General features: G+C 39.8%; 1 protein-coding gene across 1 annotated transcript in view; it reads left to right on the forward strand.

Annotated features, from left to right (window-relative positions):
- The first annotated feature begins 200 nt into the window (after positions 1-200).
- Positions 201-14166, forward strand: part of LOC133442420 (zinc finger protein GLIS2-like) — a 39204-nt gene continuing 25238 nt past the window's right edge. Inside the window, exon 1 of the mRNA XM_061720413.1 lies at positions 201-663. The gene's annotated coding sequence lies outside the window, so the exon portion shown is untranslated. The remainder of the gene's footprint in view (positions 664-14166) is intronic.

Here is a 14166-nt window from a genome sequence, read left to right on the forward strand (position 1 = left end):
TACACCAACGCAGAGCCTACGGCGTAGGGCACGTGTCGCCGCGCGCCCTACGCCGTAGGCTCTGCGTCGATTTAACGCGGAACCATAATTCCGGCTTTACTGGCTCGCAGCTGGGAAGGGGCTGGATCTCTCCCAGCCCTCCCTCTCTCCTCTCCTCCACCCGGGCCGTGTCTTCCCTCCTCTCCTCTCTGTCACTTCAGTTGACCAGCGTCGCAACTGAGCGATGCGCCTTTGGCAGACTCTCGACCTTTCTTTCTTTTCTTTTTTTTTTTTCGCGGAAGATTTTATCGCTTAGAAAAACACGCTTAAATTCGAGTGACAGTTACTTTCGTCTATTTGCTGTAGTATTACAATCCTTATTTCAGGGTAATATTGAAAGAAAAGTCTTCCCAGGACAAGATTTTCCATCGCATATGTGAAAAGTGTTGGTTCTTTAATAGGCGTTATTCCTCCCCGACGAGTCCATGCGGAGTGTTTTCAGTCTTAACAAGGCTACAGATTGATCGCTTTGTGAAACTTGCCAGTGACAACTCAGTCGAAAAAATGGTATAGAAAAACGCCGGACAACCTGGCTTGATCTGAGTGAATTGTGGGCTCGTAAGGCTCGACAGCATCTTCAGGCAGACCACGAGCGCGCAGGAGGCAGATACGCGCAGATACAAGGTAAACCCCGACACCCTTCTGCCTTGCAATCTGTCCTTCAATCTGCAGGGGCGTCAATTGGGTATGACAAGGTATGGCAGCCGCCACACCTTGTCTTCAAGGGAAAATGTAAATGTTTGTTTTTTTAAATTCATTTATGGAATTACTCTGTGTCTATGTGTATTGATTATTCTATTACTTAATACATATAGAATAACTAAACATGCAAATCAGAACAACATGATCGATTTCACTAATTATACACTGCAAAAACTGAAAATCTTAACAAGAATATTGGTCTTATTTCTAGTTAAAATGTCAAATTTTTAGTAAAAAAAAAATCTCATTACATTTAAGACAAGACTCAAAACCAACATTTTTCACCTGTTTCAAGTAGATTTTCACTTAAAATAAGTAGAAAAAAGATTTTTTTGCTTGTAATGAGAAGATAAATCTTGTCCCACTGGCAGATTTTTCTACTTATTTCAAGTGAAAATTTACTTGAAACAGGCGAAAATGGTCAAATAAGTTATTTTTCTGGTGGCGACTCTTGATTTAAGTGTAATGAGATTTTTTGACTAAAAATGAGACATTTTAACTAGAAATAAGACAAATATTCCTGGTAAGATTTTGAGTTTTTGCAGTGAGTGAGACTGCATTTGAAAAAGTTCCAATTTTCTTGACCACACAGATAAGTTACATAGCAGACTTCTGTGATGAGTATTTGCTGGACGTGTTGATTGATACTGTAGTTTAGTTCTGTGACTCGTAACCTTGCCATACCTTAGCTTCCACTGAATTGACGCCACTGGCTACATGTGCAACTGAAATGTCACTGCTTCCCAGTTCCGAGTTTGATGAAGCTCAGAAGTGTGTTTACTGACATGATCAGGCAACTTAGATGTTTTTTTTTGTGTGAAACATGTTTGTTTGAACCTCAGGATAAAATAAAATTCAAGGCCCTACATGGCCAGCCCAGAATACACACATATGGAACTCTTTTATATAGACAACTTATAATTCCTAGTGGTGTTTTTGCCCACATCGACATATATGATCAAATACCTATGGACACAGGTATTTGATTATTAGAGATTGATAAAGCATTTCTTGTTGACAATGATGAAAAATGATAAATTGACTATTTATGCAGTGGTTCCCAGTGTTGTTGACTCAACACATTCCCCCTTCCACACACACACACACACACACACACACACACACACACACACACACACACACACACACACACACACACACACACACACACACACACACACACACACACACACACACACACACACACACACACACACACACACACACACACACACGTTTCACACTGATTTAATTTTCTGTGGAGCCTAGGCAGTACTTTTCTCTGTCATACACACAAGTGCACACAGATTAATGTATCAGAACCAACGTGGGGTTCAGTGTGCAATTGTGTGATGCCCCGTTAGGCCAGGAATCAAATCATTGACATTTTCTCCGGCTCTATACTGCAGATGTTTACATTAGCTTCTAAGAACTTGCTTGTCACATTTAAGGAGCTCCTCATGGATTTATCTTCGGCCCTCTGTGGTTGCTTTTGAGGTAAACTGGTTGATGTTGTTGATCTTTGGTAATTGTTGGTAATTACAAAAGTTTTGTGTTGGCTGCACAATGATATTAACCTAAGATAATAAGCTTGGGTGCAACACCATATTCAATTTACAGTTTGTACATTATGCAGTCCTCCTACCCTCTTAATTATATTTTGCAATGCATCTCTTTCTTTACGTAATACTCAGTCCCACTTGGCATGGTTATGACAACAGCTGAAGTAGAAAACAGCTGGCACAAACCAACTACATCTTGAGTCTTGCTGCAATCCCTTGTTGCACATTTACTGTCTCCTATACTTTTGTAATTGTCTTTTTATGTTTTATTTTTATATTTATTTGTTCCTGAATTTGTGACACAGTTCAAATGTAGTCTCAGACTATATTTAGTGACAGGAACCTCTGTCAATATGCGAAGTAAGATCAATATTTTGTTCCAAATTTCTCTTGTCCCAGTCATCTTTGCCTGGAGCAGCGAGTGTTTATGAGGCTTTAAAAGAGTTTCTGCTTGGTTGAAGGCACAGCTGTTGGTGAACTGTTTTGTATGCAAAGCATAAGACCATACGTTTGGATGATGTTTATCAAGGGTTCAGCAAGCTTGAATCTAAAATGTTTAGTCCACATTTAGGTACCAGTACTTTATTTAGTAAGGATGTATGAGTGGTTGTTCACAGTGTTTGACTTTTAGTGGTTTAAAAGACACTATTTCTTTTTTATTTAAATAAGTGCAATTACTTTACTATAATGCTTGTGTATCCACCAGTGTGATTACTAAACGTCCTGAGAAATTTGGCTTTGACCAGCAACCATTTTTAGTTTTAATATGTTAGAAAAGACTGTCATCATGAAGATTCTATATAAGATATTGAAGGAAACAATCCTTTTATAGTTAACTTACATGCACTGTGAAGAACTCATGAAATGAGCAACAAGCTAGAAAGAGAATGTGGCACAAGCGAGATGGTGTAAACAGTAGAAATAAGGAGGAGAAGCTACTTAATGTGCTTTGTTCTTGTTAGAAAAATGGCTGATCATTTTCTGTTCTGGCTTGTTCTGTTTTGACAGTGATAGCACAAATCCTCAATCTTTCAGACTATGACTGGAGTGGATTTAGTTTATGTGGAGATATTACAGTCTCCCTGGTGTGCAGTTTTTTTTTCTCTTGGTCGCTGCTGTAGCAGATTTGACCCCCAAAAAAGCTGTCAAAAAAGACGATTAAGTCTGAGTCTGTTATAACCAATAATCTTTGTCACACCTGTGCAGGAGCATGCATGTTGGTAAATTAATTTGTTTTATATTTTGTTAACATTTCCTGCGTTTCAGCAGTGTCTCCTCAACGCTGCTGCTGGCCTGCTGAAACGTGACACAGATGAGTCTTGCTGTTGACCAACAAGAGACTCACTGTGGTACTCTCGGCCGCTGAACGACTCACCGGTGACCAAACTGTCAAAACAAAACTTGTGCATAGACCAAAGCATGATTCTCTGCTAGTGTTAACACCTCACTACCAGTTGATATTGTTTCAGAGCAAAAAACTCATGTAATGTATTACTATTACATTTTGAATATTGTTGAAAATGAATGCAAAAGCATGACCTTTGTGATATTTCTAATACGTATATAATTAGCTCTTCCTTTTATGTAGTTTCTCCTTGGTACAAAAAGGAATTATATTGCAGGAGAAACCGAAGAGCGTCTGCAGGCAGATCGACATGTGGGTGGGGCTCATTGGCCCATTCATTAATTTCAGTTCAACTGAATGAGTGAAAAGGTGTAGAGTCACTTTCAAGACAACAAATGTTTTTTTTAGGGGATTGATAACCATTTAAGTCTGCCTTTAAAAATGAAATTCCCAAAAAACAGGGTGGCTGTTGGGAGTGACCACTCGGTGTGTAAGCACCAGAAAATTCCCCAAACTATGTTTTCTGAGACGCCACATGTTAGACAGTTTTTGAGGATGTGAGTTCTTTTCATGTGAAGCCGGGAATATGCAGGTTGCACTGTAGTTGCATCATGCTTTTCTCTCAAGGTTGGTCTGACGCTCACAGATGGATTTCAGAATAGGCCCAGAGCCAAGCAAGCTCCTCTCTTGCATCTGTATTGCAGCCCCTTTTCCACTCTGACTGTCTGCTACAGGATGGGAATGCTGCTCGGACATATGGGATCTGTCTGTGTTGTGCACATGTGTGCGTCAAAACAGAGAGTAGACAGAAGGGAAGGAAGCAAAGCAAACAAGGATAGAGACGAAGAATGCAATCAAGAGAAAGAGAATGAAGCAAACAGTAGAAGAAAGAATAACTGGCCTACAGAAGGAGGGAAGCAGATTAAAGTGAGGTAAAAAAAATGTAAAAAGATGTCACTAATAGTAAAATAAAACCAAATGAAGTAGGACAATGTTAGAATGGGAGGTAAGAATAAGAGAATTAAGGAAGAAAAGCAAAAAAGAACAGGTGAAGGAATAATTTACTAAGCTGTGAAAGAAGTTGTTAAGTTAAACATGAAGGGAAATAAGGGAAGGGAAGTAAGCCAAGAAAAATGTTCTAGAAAAGAGAGGAAAAAGGGGAAAAAAGTAGGGAAAAAAATGAATGATATAAACAATTGTGGCAAGAAGAAATGAAAGCCAGAAAACAAACGACAGAAAGGAGGATGAAAGAAAGACAGAGAAGCAGGAAGGAAAGAAGAGTGACAGTTGAAGAGCAAGTTAGCCAAAGAGAAACAAAGAAATGGAGGGGGTAAACCAAGTGAATTCAAACGCAAGTGAAATATGACTGAAATAAATAAATAATGAGCTAACTTAGTTATGAATAACTGAAAAGGAAGTAGAGGAAGAAGGGCTCCTCCATTACTGTCCTCATCATTGTCATCCCAAACCTAAACCACTAATGGAAGACCTCCATGTGACTACTAACCCAGCCCACTGTTGTCTCCATACTTTCCCTGTTGTTTGTTCATGACGGGTTCAGTGGGTTCAGCCCAGCTATAAAAGCACCACTCCCCCTCTTTCTACCCCTGCGGCACGGGCAAAAGTCAGCAGGTCTCATATGGGAGGAGAGCGTTGGAGGAGGCTGTCGTGGTTCTCCTCTTCTACATAACTCTTTCTTACACTGTCTCCTCTCTTCTCCTCTCCTCTCCTCTCCTCTCCTCTCCTCTCGAGGAGGTTTTTTGGCTGGTTGCGGTGACGTTTTCGGGCCCATCCCTGGACCAGACAGTCATTTTTCTCCTCTTAGTTTCAGACCGCTAACTAACCACTGGCTCCTTGCATCCCCCTGCCCTCCTCCTCCATCTCAGGAATGTCTTATTCACCTCCTCTCTGTCTGTCCTCTCTCCATCTTCCATGTGTAAAAGCTACCATGTGTTTGTGCCAACATGTGCAATTAAACTGAAAACACAAACATGCTTGAAGCATACATACCTTTGCCAACATGCCCACACAAAAAGGCCCCCACGAGGTTGGGCCGACCACCTGTGGGGGTTAGCGGGCGCACACACGCACACGCACACACACACACACACACATACGCACGCACGCGCACGCACGCACGCACGCACGCACGCACGCACGCACACACGCACACAACACACACACGTTCTTTGCCTCCTTTTTTCCATTATCCTCCTGAGAGCCCAGCGCCAGGACCTTCGCTTCCAAACCAAACACAGACCAAATTCCAAAAAGCCCAATTGAACCCCCCCTTATTTCTCCCTCCCACCCCCTTCATATTCGCCTTTCCCTTCCCTCCCACTTGCTGCCTTTTTCTCTGCTTCTTCTTTTGGGTCTCCGTTTGAAGAAGGAGAAAAATAAAATGCTTTTCTGACTTCAAGTGAGTCGGGATGGGGAAGAGAGAAGGTCAGGGATAAAGAAATAAAGAGTCCCCTCAAGGTGGGGGATTATTTCTGTAAAAGGGGGATTGAGTGCTATGACACATAATGGTCAGAAAAGGGGGTTCTTCTGTGTTCTGATGGCCTATCTGTAAAATACAACCACGAGGTGGTTAGCAACTTTTTCCTTGTACCTATGTACACGGTTGTCCATAAAGTTGGAATAATTTTGTTTTCAGAAACATTCCTCCTTTTATTTACAATCCTTTCATTAGAAGAGTTAAAAAAATACATGTTATTCCAACTTTTAGGGCAACTAGCGTAGATGATGTAAAGCTGTGGTAGGGGCAGGGAGTGGGTGCATGTGTTGAGATCTAATCCCAGTTTTCAACAGCTCAGAGGCAGAGCACATCGTGGACCGGCCAGTCCATCACAGGCCCATGAAGAAACAAACAACCACCCCGCCCCACACTTACCCTTCCAGTTCATGCATAGTCAATGTATATTCACTAGTCAGTCTAATATACATGCTTTCAGCATCTAGGAGTCCCTGGAGAAAATCTACACACACCTCAATTCAGTTCAGTTTATTCAGTTAATCTGTCTACCCTTGGTAAACAACAAGTCTCTTTAGGGCACACTACAGAGAAAACAATACATATCCACTTACATTTATTACAATACAATCATATTCCAATTGGATACAATTAGTTAATTTCCTGTTATAATGGCATAAGTTAATTCACGTTCAATTCAGTTCATTATAATTGTATTCTATTCATATAATGCTAATTAAGACAAGCATAGAGAACACTCAGTTTCACTGAAAAAGGATTCAGTCACTAGGAAAAGTTAGCCCATCTATCGCGTCTCAGAATTTAAAGAACTGATTTCAAATCAGGTGTTAATCATCAAAACACAGTGACGAATGCAACATGTTCATTTACATTTCTGGCATCTGAACTCTGGTTTTCTTCCAATTTAAACATGAGGTGCCACGTCAGCGAAGAGCACTCGAAGACTTTTGCAAAATTAATGGAGTATTTTTATGAGTCAGCTATGTGATTATCAACTATTTAAATCATTCAACTTCAAGGAAATTCATTTAGTAGGTGATTTCAAATAACTACCAAGTCATTCAAGACTGGGTGACCCACCTGAACTGGTGTACGAGCATCTCATAATTTGTATGTGTATTATTCATACATATACATGTGTGTGTGTGTGTGTATATATATATACATATACATATACATATACATATAATTATGTCATGTGAAAGAGTTTGAAATATTATTGATATTTGAAAAATATAATATTTTTATAATATTGCTTTATGTGGTAACTTAAGGCATAAGCGCGATATTGCCCAACATGTCATTAATCAGTGATCTGCTCACGCTGAAGTGTGCCCTTCAAACTGGAAAAGTTGTCTCTAGCTTGCTTCTCTAGCAGTAGAAGTATAGACACGATAGTTGGCTTGTTACTTTTTCTCTCAATGCACACTTATACATGATTAGACTAGACATACAGCATACCAGTAAAACAGCAAACCCTTTTCCATGACAACATTTGGCACAAGGGGATTTTAGACCCTTGACTTGCAAGAGAATAAACTCTAATGAGCATATAAAGCCCCAGTTTTCCAAAGTCTTAAAGAAATATCTGTGATATATTTCAGTGAAGATACCAGAGTGATACAGCAACATCTCCCTTTTCAACATGTTTTTAGAACTCTTACCATTCTTAAATCAGCTGGATGTAGGTAAATTCTGAAAAAATGTGTAAATTCTGTGACTACTTAGACTACGTTCACACTGCAGGCCTTAATGCTCAATTCCGATTTTCTCCCATATCCAATTTCTTTGTGTGGCTGTTCACATTATCTTTTAAAATGTGTCCTATATCCGACTCGAGTGTGAACGCATCGCCGCCCTGAACTGACCCGCATGCGCAGATGAACAATAACAAAGACGTCAAACGCAGCACGCCGTCATACGGCGGTAAACATGGAGGCAACAGAAGTGAGCGTACATGGGTATATTTTGAAGTTGTTGTGTGGTGGAAGCCGACGAAACTGTGAGCAAGTGTTAATGAAGAGGAGAAGGAGGAGAAAGAAAGCCGCATTTTTAATTTTCCGATCGCTTCCGATTGACTCCCGCCCCCGCCAGCGCAGTATTATGACAACGGTCGCTCTCAAGTGACGTCAAAGTCGCATTAATTCCGACCTGGCTGTTCACACTGAGGTCGAATTGCAAAACATCAGACCTGTATCCGATTTAGAACCACATATGGAAGCGACCTGAATCTGATTTGAAAAGATCAGATTCCATGTGACTTGTGCTGTTCACACTGTCATAAACAAATCAGATCTCAGTCACATATGAGCAAAAAATCAGATTTGGGTCACTTGGGAACTGCAGTGTGAACGTAGTCTTACTGCCTTTAGTCATTTCGGATTAAGACAGCACAAATCTAATTTACAGCCCTGTGTAATGTCGTTTTTGATTTGGTAGTCACTGCAGACACCGAAATATGTGCTCATAAGGACATTTATTTATTTATTTTTGTTATATATGTTATATATGGGAAAAAATTATGTATCATCCAATTCACTTCTTGGCAGTTTCACTGAGGTGGTACCGGTAATTCTAGTTTTTCCTTAAGGTAGAAAAACATTACTGTACTTTAGTTTCAGGTTTATGCAAATTCAAGAAATCAGAAGAAAATTAGACATTTTACTGATTTGAGAAGGCCAACTAAGTGATCGATTGTTTTAAGGAAACTGAATGGAAACTGTGGCGTTTACTTACAGTATTTGTGTAGCAGCTTCCCCATTCTAAGAAGCACTTGGAGGCTAGTTGCAAAAGTCCTAAAATGCTTTTATTCTGAACTACCTTCTGAAATGTCTGCAAATGTTGATTTATTTTATAATTTTTTCAAATTGCTATTAGTATTTTGAACACCCCTTGTACAAATCTCATGTTTGCTAGCATCAAATCATCATATAGTCTTCCTGCGTAACTCTTTTTCCCCTCTTTTTTTCCATTAAGTACTCTAATATTTGACGGAGCCCCCTTTCTTTACTGTTTTCCAGAAGAGGAGGAATGGGCTTCAATACAGCTGGAATTGGTTATTATTTACTGGCTTGGCACACACACACGCACACATGCACACACACACACACACACACACACACACACACACACACACACACACACACACACACACACACACACACACACACACACACACACACACACACACACACACACACACACACACTTGCACAAACGCCACATACACACTCACACAGTGGAAACAAATTGGGTGAATCTGCTCTGCACGTAGGAATGTGAGGCCCATGTGTTTGTGTGTTTTAGGTCTGCATGACAGAAGGAATGAGAGAGGGATGCTGAGAAAGAAGGCATGAAATGGAAAGTGAGAGAAGGAAAAAAGGCAAAACTGAAAGAAAAACAAACAGTACAAAAGAGGGATTGATTTCTGGGATTTGGGCTGCTCTTGGCCTCGACATTGTTAAATGCTCTTTTCTGCCTTAGCCTATCTGTCTCTCAAAACAAAGTTCCCTCCTTCCTCTCTCTGTCTTTCATTTCCTAATGTGCTTTCCTTTTTTCATCCTCCCTCTCTTCACAGTTTCAGCTCGGGATCCAGTGTTTATATTTGTTCTTTTTCAAAATCTCAGGATCTCTTTCTCTGCATCCTTTTCTCCATCTCTGGTCTTTCTCGTTCCCTCGCACCTCAGAGTCTGTGAAGGCTTCGGGGAAGCGAAAGGACCTGTTGCTCCACTGATGGCGAGGAATTACGGGGAGGGGTTTCAATGTTTATCTTGTCCTGGTGCCAGACTGTTGGATGGTGGTGTTGCAAGGGATTATGGGTGGGGGTAACGACTGAGGAGAAGGGATGGAGGGAAATAAATGAATACAGAAAGGGAGGAGAGTAGGGGAAGGCCCCGTTAGCTTGTAATGAAAAACAGTCAAGACACACATGATTAAATTGATTTAAAATAAACATTCAGGCCACAAAGCAAAAATGTAACAACATAAAATAATCAGAAGCATGGCATAATTGAAGGGGTTTTTATGTATTCATCTCTCACTGTATTAAAACACAGATATTTGTGTTTTGTTTGATTATTTTCACAGATCACATGGATAATTGTGGCTTACTTCAAGACTGTGTATTTAAGTTCTGGTGGGAACCATTTTGAGAGAAAACAAAGGAATATATTATATACATTCATAATTATGTTTTCCTTTTATTTTATGTTTTAAGAGCTCCCTTACTTGGCTTTCAGAGTTGTCTTATTTGCCAGGATGCTAAATATTGCTGCAGAGAAAGTCTGTTATATTTTTGTGGGTTATTACCTTGAACGTAGATTGGGGGGGTATTTACTCGATTTTGGTTGGCAGTTTGAGCAGCGTTGCTATGTCCTATTGAATAGCACAGTCAGTATGAAATGCCTCCTTGAGGAAAGGGGAACATTAGCATGTTTCTGTGTTGTACTACTGCAGACTCAGAATCAATTAAATGTCAATAAATAAATAATAACAGAGTAAAATTAGTTGCACAAAGGAGCTTTTTTCAATTTCTACCTCAGCGGGTCCCGCTATAGGCGTGGAGGTTTAAGTTGCATTTATACTCAACTTTCATGCGTTTGTACACCGTTCTACGCGTTGTTTTCCGTTGTCATTAGCTTTCCTACGGTTGTTCAGCAGCACATCCACCAGGGGGCAATGATGAGTCAATCATTTATTAACAAAAACAACTGTTTGCTGTTGATTTAAGCAAAAACATTAACATTTTCTACAAATGAGTAATAATAATACATCTATGTATAGCTGTAATACTACGGAAGTGTATTGCATTCACTTGAAAAAAAACCCACCTTTCTTTTTCGGCATAATTTTTTCTGTTTTTCGTGGTATTTAATTTTTTTTGGCTATGTTTTTGTGGTAATTATTTTCGCCCTGTTCATGGTATATTTTTTTTCTGTTTTTTGAGGTTATTTTTTCTGCCCATATGTTGCCAAAGGCGATTCCGTCTCCGCAGCAGATCCAATATTTTCAGCGGTCTCTCTTGGGTCTCTCGTCTCTTGGGCCACCACAAAGCCAGGCTGAATGCATTTCACTTGCATCCATGCAAGTGAAATGCATGCAAGAGTCCATGGAGCATGCCATATCTGTCCAATTGCTCCTGGAGAAACATTGCTATGTTGAGATCTGAATGGGCTTTCCTTCTGAACAACCACAAAGTCCTCAGGTGTCTGTGTAAAATCGATAAACTAATGGTAATACCATCTACATGGCTTAAAGACAGGACTATCCTCCAGTGTGTTAAATAAGATAAAAGTAAAACTTAATGTTTGTCGTCATGTTTGCTTTCATTAATTCAAGCGCTCAATAAAGGAATAAATGTGATTTTTTCAAAAAAAAAGAGTGGGAAAAAAAATACCACAAAAAAATGAAAATAATTATAGCGAGCAGAGCTTTTTTTATTTTTATTCCAAGTGAATGCAATACACTTCCGTATAATACAGATAAGTTGACTGTGGAGGCTGTTGGAGAACAGTGAACTCATTCATGTTCAGTGTTTTATCTGTACTACGTCGGCAGAAACTAAAACAGAGATGCAGCTGGTAGTGCAGCCGCCTCACAGTTAGAAGGTCCTGGGTTCAATTCCCGCCGGGTTGCTGTAGGCGCTGAGGGCGTGTTAAGTTCCCCCATGACTTCAGCACCCACACCCTGGGTGGGGTTGGTGAAAGGGCCTTTCTGTGTGGAGTTTGCATGTTCTCCCTGTGTTCCCTTGGGTAGCTAATGTGAGCTACCCTCCCAAAAACATGCAGCAGTCCTGGGCCATACATGCCCCCTCTGGCCAACCGGGGAGGATCTGGCCGGAATAACGTGATCCTTCCATGCGCTACGTCCGGCCAGAGAAGCCCCACCCTGTCTGGTGAAAAGAAGCGGCCGGTTCACTCCTCATATCAGGATAAGGAGGAGACCTGAGCTCAGTGCAGGGCCCTCTCGGGGCTGGTAGAGGGAGCAATGCCCAGGACTGACTTAGGTAGGAGCACTGGGTGAAAAAATGGGGAAACAAATATTTATAAAAAAAAAACAAAAATAAAACAGACATGTGAACAGAGGTGGTTTATGAGACCAACTAATGTGAAATTTTGTAACTCGGTTTTACCGAAATTGATGACGCAACGTCTCACTATTTTCGTCTGATATTCTGCTTCACCATAAACCACCTCATCACTATGGAGGACCATTAAAAATAAAAGCATAAATATATTTAGTTTTTCCTTTTCCTTTACATGCATTCCTTGTTTTTACATTCCCTCGTCTCCTCTTTTTACTTACCTTATGCATTTCTGCCTTATTATGCAAATGAGGAGGGTTGTCCTTCTTGGTGCAGCTCCTCCACTATTGGTCAATAAACAGGAAGACGCAGGATCGGGCCAAAATTAAGACTATTGCGCAACCGGCCGTGACACACTGGGATAAACATACATACCTCACATTGGTGTATTATAAAGCTGCTGTCACTACCTTTTTGTTTACACAATCAGCCCTCACTGAAGACTGAATATTGTCTAACACAGTGTTTCCCAACCCTGCTCCTCGGTGGACACTATCCTGCATGTTTTAGATGTCTTCTTGCATCAACACACCTGATTCACATTAACAGTCGTCACCAGCTTCTCATCAAGGTCTGGACAGCTCTGTTGTTGACACAGCTCCTTCTATCACGTAGGGACATTATAAAACCACCAAAGAAGCTAGTGTATATATATATTATTAGATATTAACTATAAATATGGACATTATTGTTATTAGTTTTAGTTTTTAGGTTGCGCAATAATCTTAATTTTGGCCCGATCCTGCTCCTTCCTGTTTATTGACCGATAGTAGAGGAGCGGCACCAAGAAGGGCAGAACTCCTCATTTGCATAATGAAGAAGAAATCCATAAGGTAAAGCGAATATATATGTATATATATATATATATATATATATATATATATATATATATATATATATATATATATATATATATATATATATATATATATATATATATAATATCATTTTTCCTTTTCCTCATCCTCCTTATTTTTACATTCCCTCGTCTCCTCTTTTCGCTTTACCTTATGCATTTCTGCTTATATATATATATATATATATATATATATATATATATATATATATATATATATATATATATATATATATATATATATGTGTATATATATATATATATATATATATATATATATATATGTTCCTGCTTTTATTTCTAATTATGTTAGTTTTGGTCCTCCACACATCACTTGAACCACTTTTGTTTAACGATTGAGTCACTATGCTCAATACTGGCCCCGTGACTTTGGGCGGTATTGCGCCATTTCATCTGTAATAGTCTGCATCGAGTCTCCGTATCAAAATCAATGCAGGATATAGACAAACGGCTCCCCCCGCAACTTACGGCCCATTTATACTCTCCGTCTCTTACTGATCCTTCTATTGTTTTCTCTTCCGTCATTGCTTTCTTGAGTCTCTTTATCACCTTTGCCACCGTGTCCACTGCAGCTGTGTGAGCAACTTTCACCATTACAGATGTGGGACATAGTACAATACACAGTTGTCACTAGGGCGACCAGGACACGAATCCACAGTTACCTTGGCTGTTTTTTGCCCACAGCAGGGAGGGGAGATTGTGAAAGATAGATGACGCTTCTTAAAAGTAATGAAATATTCCTTTAAATTAACAACACTGATATTCTGACTCGAAAAATACGCTTTTCGCTTTAAACACACAATGCAAAAACTTTTCTGTGACGTTGTATCTGACTGCTGCAGGGGAAAATGTACAGGCTAAATTGGATGAGCGATCTAACAGAATGCAAACATGACTGTGGAGACACTATATGGCATTGTGGTTAAAATTACAGACCTGCATCACAGAACACGACAGGCTTGTCTCAAATTGAGGAAGAACATTCTCAGGCTATGTCTAGATTAGTCCATTCAAACAAAACTAATCTGTGTTCGCAGTAGCATTTCAGCTCAGTGTCAGAAAAGA

Source organism: Cololabis saira, chromosome 1 (genome assembly GCF_033807715.1).
Source record: "Cololabis saira isolate AMF1-May2022 chromosome 1, fColSai1.1, whole genome shotgun sequence".
Lineage (NCBI taxonomy): Eukaryota > Metazoa > Chordata > Actinopteri > Beloniformes > Belonidae > Cololabis > Cololabis saira.